Here is an 8557-nt window from a genome sequence, read left to right as displayed (position 1 = left end):
TTTATGGGAGCCACTTCAAAAAAGATACAAACTCTGATAGTTAAATGTTTTAGTTATGTAAGCACACTTAAACTATCCAATATAAGCAAAACAATAGATACGTAAATTATTTTTTTTGAAAACAGTCTTCCCGTATGGAAATATATATTTTTAAAGTATATGTATATAAATAAACAGCTTCAAATAAAAATAATTTGCCTTTAACCATATATTTTTTATTTTATTACCAACAGGCAGCTATCTACGTAAATACAGACGCTATAATTTTTTTTGGCGAATTTAATTTTCGTAATTTTTATTTTACTTTGAATGCCTTTTTTGACAGTTTTATATCCTGTTTTAAGAAAGTTAAAAGCCTTATATTGCATATAGTTTACCAATAAAGTACCCTAAGCATCATCAAGTGGAAGTAAGAGTTTGATGATGATTAAGTGTATGAAATCAAATTAATGTAATAATTCACGTATTCCTTTTAAAATAAAAATAAAAATTTTACTACTGAAGATTCGAATTCATTCACCTTTAAGTAGATAACGTCGTCATCAACTATCTGGTTATATTTTTTTTTTGTGGAATATCATTGACGATATATCGATGTTCAGCAGTCTAAGGCTTAAAAACGTAATTTAATTGAGAACTTTTTTAGATAACATTTTAACATATTCAATTAAAATGTATATCTAACGGAAGCTTTTTTAACAGTTATAATTTAAAATATAAGATCGCATAAGTGTCTGAAAAAGTATTTATATATGCATACCATTTAACTGGCATTATAATGAGATTTGAGGTGAGAATTTATCTCAAACAAGAAAACCGGTTTAAAGAGTTTTACATTTATGTCGATATATATCTAATGACACATGCGTTGACGTAAGTATTGTATCGATTTTAAACATAAACTATTCTAACAGTGTTAACAAAAATAAATTAGTCAACTAACAAGACTGTTATATGAGTAAAACAAATATCCCGAATCTTAAGAGAACAAAGCAGTTTTTGAAAAAAAATATATGGAAATACAGAAAATATTAATACACCATTCTGCCAATCTTTAAACATATTTCCACAATTCTTCCATCTTATAGCGATTCCCAGGATTTTTAAAAATAACAATGAAAAAACTCTTGTTCGCCTCGTGGTTGAATGGTTAGTGCGTTTGCCTTTTACGCTAGAGGTCTTCTTGTGATCGATTAGACCCAACATGTTTAACTGGAACTATTTCTTTAAAAATGTGTTTTTACACCAGAATATTTCATAGTCGCTGGACTCGCACCTGAAGCGTAAGGCTGATCATCTATCGTTTGTTAATTTACATATTTTAAATTTAATATGTTACATAGGACATACATAATAAGGAGAATGTACTCATAAACAAAACAAAACGACCACATAAAAAAAGGGGAAACCTCTTGTACTTGGTAATTAAAAAAAGTATTTGAACAAATGTTTTTTTTTTTCCAAAACATTAAAAATATTTACTCTTAAACGGTCATTGCCTTCATGCTTACGGTTAAAATTAATTGGTTAAATTGCCCAGAATGAAATGGATGAAAGTGATGAGTTGAATTTTAAATTACTTTATTATTATGAAAAAAATAACACGCACCAAAGACCACACTTTACCTAAAGCTTCTTCGTCATTCTGAGTCTGATTATATCAGAATATCTTGGTGTTTACAGACTGCCTCAGCGAAATAAAAACAGAATCAAAAAATATTTTAAGTATTTCCAATGTGCGTTGACATGGCATTATTTAGAGGTAACGCGGTCTGACTTTTTTTTATACAAACTTATTCCCGCATTTTCTCCTTGGAAAATGGCACAAGAGCAGTGATTTTTGCACACTAAAGATATTTACCATTGGCGTGTCTCTGCTTTTGGTTTTTTGATCAATTGGTTCTTATGGGAGCTTGTACCATCTAAACATCTAAAATAGCACCCAGTTTTATCTGCTGTTTTTGGACGTACGATATACAAATAGTTTTAAAATGCAGAAAAGGTAATTTACACAGACAATTTCATTTTGACTACTTTTTTTTTTAAACCAAATTAATTCAGTTTTGGGGTTCGGAAAATGGGACAGCAAAACGTCGATTTTGTTGATTTTAGTAGCTAGGCCAAATCAGTCCGTTTTTTGCACAGAATCGAGGAGGTATTACGAGAGAGTGAGAGAAAAATAATGTTCAAATAATTATTCATGGAAATTCCCAGACACCGTCTATTTTTTTTAGATTGTAATTCAATGCAATAAAGAGGATAAACTATTTATTTATTGTTTAATACACACGCCCTATGAACTTTTACATTTAATAGAAATACATTTAAGTGCAGCAGTGAAACATAATATTTACATTTAGATAAAATTAAAAATAATATATGAAAAACTAAAAGATACAATAAAAAGTAAAAATAAGGAAATGTACCAACCATATAATTAAGAATAGTCTAGAAGGAGCGTAGAATCATATTTGAGTACATCAGACTGTGTCTAAAAATTCCCCCACTATGCCCCACTTTCACCGCGCGCATTCGTGATGTCACCGCGTAATGTTGCACGGTGGAAAATAAAATCATAACACAAATGTATGGTAAAAAAAAGCAATCTGTTAATTTCTCAAAAATTTTATTGTGCACGCGGAAATATTGATTGAAACAACAGAGTAGATAAATAAAGGAGCATTCAATAAGAGTAATTGAATTAACGAACTTTGAACTAAAAATAGAAAACAAAATTTATTTTACATAAAACGGATATTTTTATATCATGTTAAATAATATTTGATGTTTTAAAGATAATGTCGGTCAAATATCCACCACACAGTTGTTTTATCCGAGGTCCAATTTTCATTAGTTCTCTGATTAGATGAGCAAAGTACGGTAAAAACATTTACTACCCTGGCAACACTAACGAAATGTCCATTTTCTTTTCTTCGACAATCTGACAGATGAAAAAATAATTATTTTTTTTAGTAATGCATTTGTTACATACACATTCATTTGCTAATTACATATGTTTCTTTAAGATCCTAGCAGTATTTTTACATTGCAAAGAACACAACACAGCATAGTTGAATTCAAACCAGGAGTTACGTACAGAGCGACGTCAACAAATAAACTAATGGGTCACAACGTAAAAATACTTATTTATAAGTATTTAAGTCGCCTTCTATTTGCTGCTCGTATGCGGTTTCTGGACTATTCTTCATTCTATGGTACCAACATATGTATATAAAAAGATATTCGATATACTTACATATAAAAACATACACACATACATACACATGCACATGCATAGATACATTATACACACACACATACACACACACGCATGCTTACAAATATATATATATATATATATAAATATATATTTACATGCATATAAGTATATGTATCATTATAGAGATACATTAAAAAAAAATAGTAAATAAATAACAAGATTAAGAAATTCTATACATATTAATTAATAATTATTTGAATACTTAACCTATAATTATAAAAAGACATACGAAATATATCCTTTACCATACTCGTTACCTAGCAGGTGTAGTCTAGGTATTGGTGAATTGTAAAAATAATTATGACTGCCAGGAGATCAAAAATATAACTTTTAAGCTGATAACACTAGTTAATTCCGGGACGTTCAATACGCCATTTGCTATTTTACATAAATTTAAAAAATCATTTACAATTCTTCTTTTACAAAGAGTTGAAATATTTAGTGAACATAATAAATTATCGTAATCAATATTTTCAGTGGGTATATTAAGTTTGTAATTGATGAATCTAAGGAATTTACGTTGAACTTTTTCTAACTTAAAAATATGAACATTGTAATAAGGTGACAACATTGTTGAATTATATTCTAAATTACAAGGTAGCATTTTGAGAAAGGAATATAGAAGTATAGGCATTTACATAGCTTAGGACCTGTCATTGTATGCTTAATGTTATACATTGTGCAAAGTGTAACGTGGCCATTTAAACTAGTAGTAAATGCCTAAACTTCCATATGTTCTCTTAAAAGTGTTTTCACTCTCTGTTACTATAGCTAGCTTAAAAGGATAGATTCATTAAATTATTTTTATCATCTAAATGTTTTTTTTAAATTAGGTCGACAATGTTTATTTAAATTTTAATTCTGATTTAATCAAGGTTCTAAATTGACAGCGGAACTTAATTAATCATTCAGCTAGTTATAATGGCAGATAGAAATTGCCAAAAAATGAAAGTTTTTCACGGCTACTGACTGCAGTAATTATTATTAAAGATATACTGAATTATTTTATTAGAGTCGGATAAAAATTTAAGGAAACAACAAAACGTATCTGCATAATAAATCGGTCTTCACAAACGATGGTTTCAAGTTCCGAGTAAGAGCATATTAAATTATTCATTTCCCGTTCCGCAGCCAGTGGCGCATAGGGTACTGGGTTGGTACTCTAATTGCGGCGTGTCATGACGCTTCAGGTGCCAGTCTTGGATTTTTAAAACATTGCAGTGTAGAAACACATTTAAAATCTATATTTCACGCCCACCCTGACAGGAATCGAAACAACGATCTCAAGCATGGTAGGCAAACGCGCCAATCACTATGAACACCACAAAGGGGACCTATACGGTATTACTTTCTATAATACATATGTTAAGTATCTTTTTTCCCACTAAGCAAATTTAATGGTGCATGGTTTACTGAATTCAAATAAAAAGTAGTTGTATTTTCTTTATAAAATGTTTTACGCTTCACGACTCATTAGGTATTATTTATTGTTTGTTCAAAGACGTACGCAGCTTTAGCTGTATTTTTTTCTTGAGCAACACATACAAATTTAAGCGTTCTGTCTGGAAATCATACATAGTTTGCGCTTTTGCGCTCCAAAATATTTTGCTGACAATTTCATTTACCTTTCTGATCATGGTCATTCGCTTCGCTCTTCTCAGGAGAGAACACTCTCCAATCCTCGACAGAGTACACCATTTTTCAGTTATTCCTTTTCCGTTCAAAGTGTTAGACTTTGGAATGAGCTACCTTCAAGAATCGCCTAACACATAACTTATTTCACCTACATACTAGGCAACGCCTGAAAATGTTATTTTTTTTAATTTCTATACTTCTTCGTGGACTAGGTAATTTATCAACGAAATAATTCAATTAGATGAATCTCACCCGCATAAATAAAGGTTTCAGCTCTTTAACTTCACAAATATCAACAGGTAAAAGAATTGAAGGAATATAGATGTTCAAATATAGGCAGAATGGTGAACGTTACACAGTGTGTACAGTGGCCACTTAAACCAGCCATTGACAGGTCATAAGCCCTGTAGATGCCTAGACTTCTATATTACCATTTCTTAAATGTTCTTCATCTCTGTTGTAATATGTTAATATAAACAGCTCCCCAGGGAGTTGAATCCAGTCATTGTCTACAAAAATTTGGACAAAATCAAAATATTGTTGATTACTTTATATCCTCAAAATCCTGAACTCCCTGTATTTTACTGTATTTTTTAAAAATATATTTTCCGTACGTTTTGTTTTTTTTGTTTTTTATTTTTTTATTTTTTGTTTTTTTACAATAAACATAAGTTATAAAACAGAGTATTAAAAAAATAAAGCATAATTACATAGCAATAAAATACATATTAATTGTAAAAATGGTAAACAAAAAAATCCCGCAAAATGGCCTGTTCGTGAAGAAAATGACAATGAATTTTTGCTCTTGTAAATAATGGACAGTTATAATATGTTTGCGTAACATAAGAAAGAAAAAATAAGATATTCTGTAAAAGATGATATGGTATTTTTTTATAGTTATTAAAAAAGGAAATAAAAAATATTTAAAAAAACACAAAAATATTCCTTATTATTAAAGGGCACCAAAATAAATCATAGAAAAAAAGAGTTCGTATCTTTAGTTTGAATCCAGGATAGTGCATGTTTTTTAAAAGAAGGAAAATTATTAAAGTTTGTAATCAATAAAATATTATCATTAAAAAAAGAATTAAAAATTTTTGGGCCTATAAAATATGCATGTCTCTGTGCGAGCCTCGTTTTACAATGTGGTATTTCTAACACACGATTCCTTCTTTGACTTGATCTATTTGAATTACTTGTAAATAAATTTTGGTTCTTAAATATATATTTTAAACATTGAAAACAATATATTGGTTTCCTTGGTTTCCTTTTTTTCTCTTCTTCCATACTCATTATTTGATTCCACATTCCTTATCCTTAAATATATACAACATAATGTAGTTTTTAAAAGTTGATTTGTGCAAGCCTTATCTCCCAATAAAAAACTCCTCTTTTTAAAAATTAAATAGGTTTTGTTTACGTATGTACCTTTTCGACTAGGGTGTATTTTAGTTTTTTATTATTATTATTAATAATACACTAGCAGCTATTAAGCTTATGCGTGTATATCAAGAGTACATGGTTATTAAACATTATAAATTGATGTGTGCATCTAGGCGGTTTTTGAACACATTAACTGAACTAGAACCAATCACTTTCTCGGGAAGGCCATTCCATTTCTCCACAACTCGGTTTGTCAGGAAGTTCTTCCTGGGGTTGGATGAGAAGGAGGTAGTGTTTAGTTTCAATAAATGACCCCTGAGATGGCGGTTTTCATTCACAGTGAACATTGATTTCAACTTGGGTACATTATATTGGTCAGTTGAGATTTTGAACGTTTCACTTCCAGTGAACTTAACCCGAGCTCCCTTAAGCGGTCCTCATATTATTTATTTCTTAGAAAACCTAGCATATTTTTTTTTTAGATTTTCTTCAACAACTCTTTGTCTTTTTTTAAATAAAGACTTCAGATTTGGTAGGCATACTCCAGGAGTGGACGAACATATGTTTTATAAATATAGTATATTTTTAGTATAAATTTTTGACCAACTTTTCTTTTGAGCAGTCAGTTTTTGGTTGGTTTGAAGATATTTTATTTTAGCAATAGGTCCGCCAAAGTACTCTTTTTCACTTGAACTTTTAAATGAAATACAGTATGTTCAGTCCATTGAAATATTTAATAACCTTAGCTTATAAACGTGCTTAACAATATCGTTTGATAGACCAATAACCAGTTTTATCGCTCTCTTGACATCGTCAGACATACTTTCAATCCCTATAAAATATAATTTATCATTACATGGGGATTTTTTTATTGATAAACGAATACTCTTATTGATAGACGTCACAATTAATTATTTATCTAAATAATTTCTCCCCTTTGCCGCGTGTGCGAAGCCACGGGTAAATAGTAATCATATTAAAATATCACTCAAATCAACGAAAAAAATATTTTTTCAATAGCAGACTGGCGAATGTGATTATACCAGCTAGTAATAGGTTGAAAGCCCTGTAAATACTTCGTTTATATTTTAATAATAATATATAGTATAATATATTTTCTAATAAAAAAGAATCGTCGTCTCCGTTGAAATATAAATTAAAGCTTTTGAATGTTCTGTTAATTATGTTTAAAGCTATCTTTTAAAACGATAAAAACGTCATCTGTATAATATCATAAATCAAGAATATTATGAGAAAATATCTTATACAATTATTAATTTTGTAATGAAAATATTATCAGATGATCGCATTATTTAATTTATTATGGGTGTCTTATTTTCAAATAACAGGAGATAGAGTTTTTTTATTCATTTTATTGTGTGAATAAAACAAAGATATCTCTAATCTGGAATAACGTAACAAAATTTTCAATTAACATATGGCGTTAGCCCGCCACACAAATTATGTAAAATCTCTAATCCATCAAAACTGAAAGTATTTTTTATGATTGATGATAATTTCATGGGTATTTTATTAATACAACACAAGTTTTATATAAGAGTTTAATTGATGTGTATAAAAATTAGACAAAATAACAATACGAGACAAAAGTATTATATTTTAAATGGGCATGGGATAAAACCGTCTATATGATGTTTTAAATTAAGCGAGGTAGTTTCATTTTAAAAATATTATTTTTATGTCACGCGCTTTTTGTGAAGTGCTGGTATGTTTAATTATGCATTGTTTATTTTATAAAATCATATATAATACAGCTCACATGCCAATGAAGAAGTAAAGCGCTACGGGAAATTGGACACACAAAAGTTTTCTGACAAGCGGTAAAAATTAGAGACATTTTTTGTACGGCAAAGTATTTTGTTAATGTATAAAAATAATGTATAAATGAACTACTTTGAACGACGTCACTGGTTCATATAAATCAATCAACGATAAGAGAGTAGTGAACGATTTTCGGTTTACGGTAAACCAACAGACCAATCAGCAGACCTCACCGAGAAGAAGCGGAAGAGAACTTGAGACGTCACACGCGGAGTAATTTCAAAAATCATCATCATAATTCCCTTTCCGCACCTAATGTTACATAGGGCACTTCATTGGTACACCAATCGCAGCGTATTTTGATCATTTTTGTTACATGAAGGAAAGATGATCAGTTTCACGCTTTAGGTGCCAGTCCAGGGACTATGAAATATTCTGGTGTAAGAACACCAATATTTATATAAATATTTCATATCA

Source organism: Micrasema longulum, unplaced genomic scaffold (assembly GCF_059751315.1).
Source record: "Micrasema longulum isolate JH-2025_06_02 unplaced genomic scaffold, ASM5975131v1 h1tg002483l, whole genome shotgun sequence".
Lineage (NCBI taxonomy): Eukaryota > Metazoa > Arthropoda > Insecta > Trichoptera > Brachycentridae > Micrasema > Micrasema longulum.
This window is presented reverse-complemented; position numbering follows the sequence as displayed.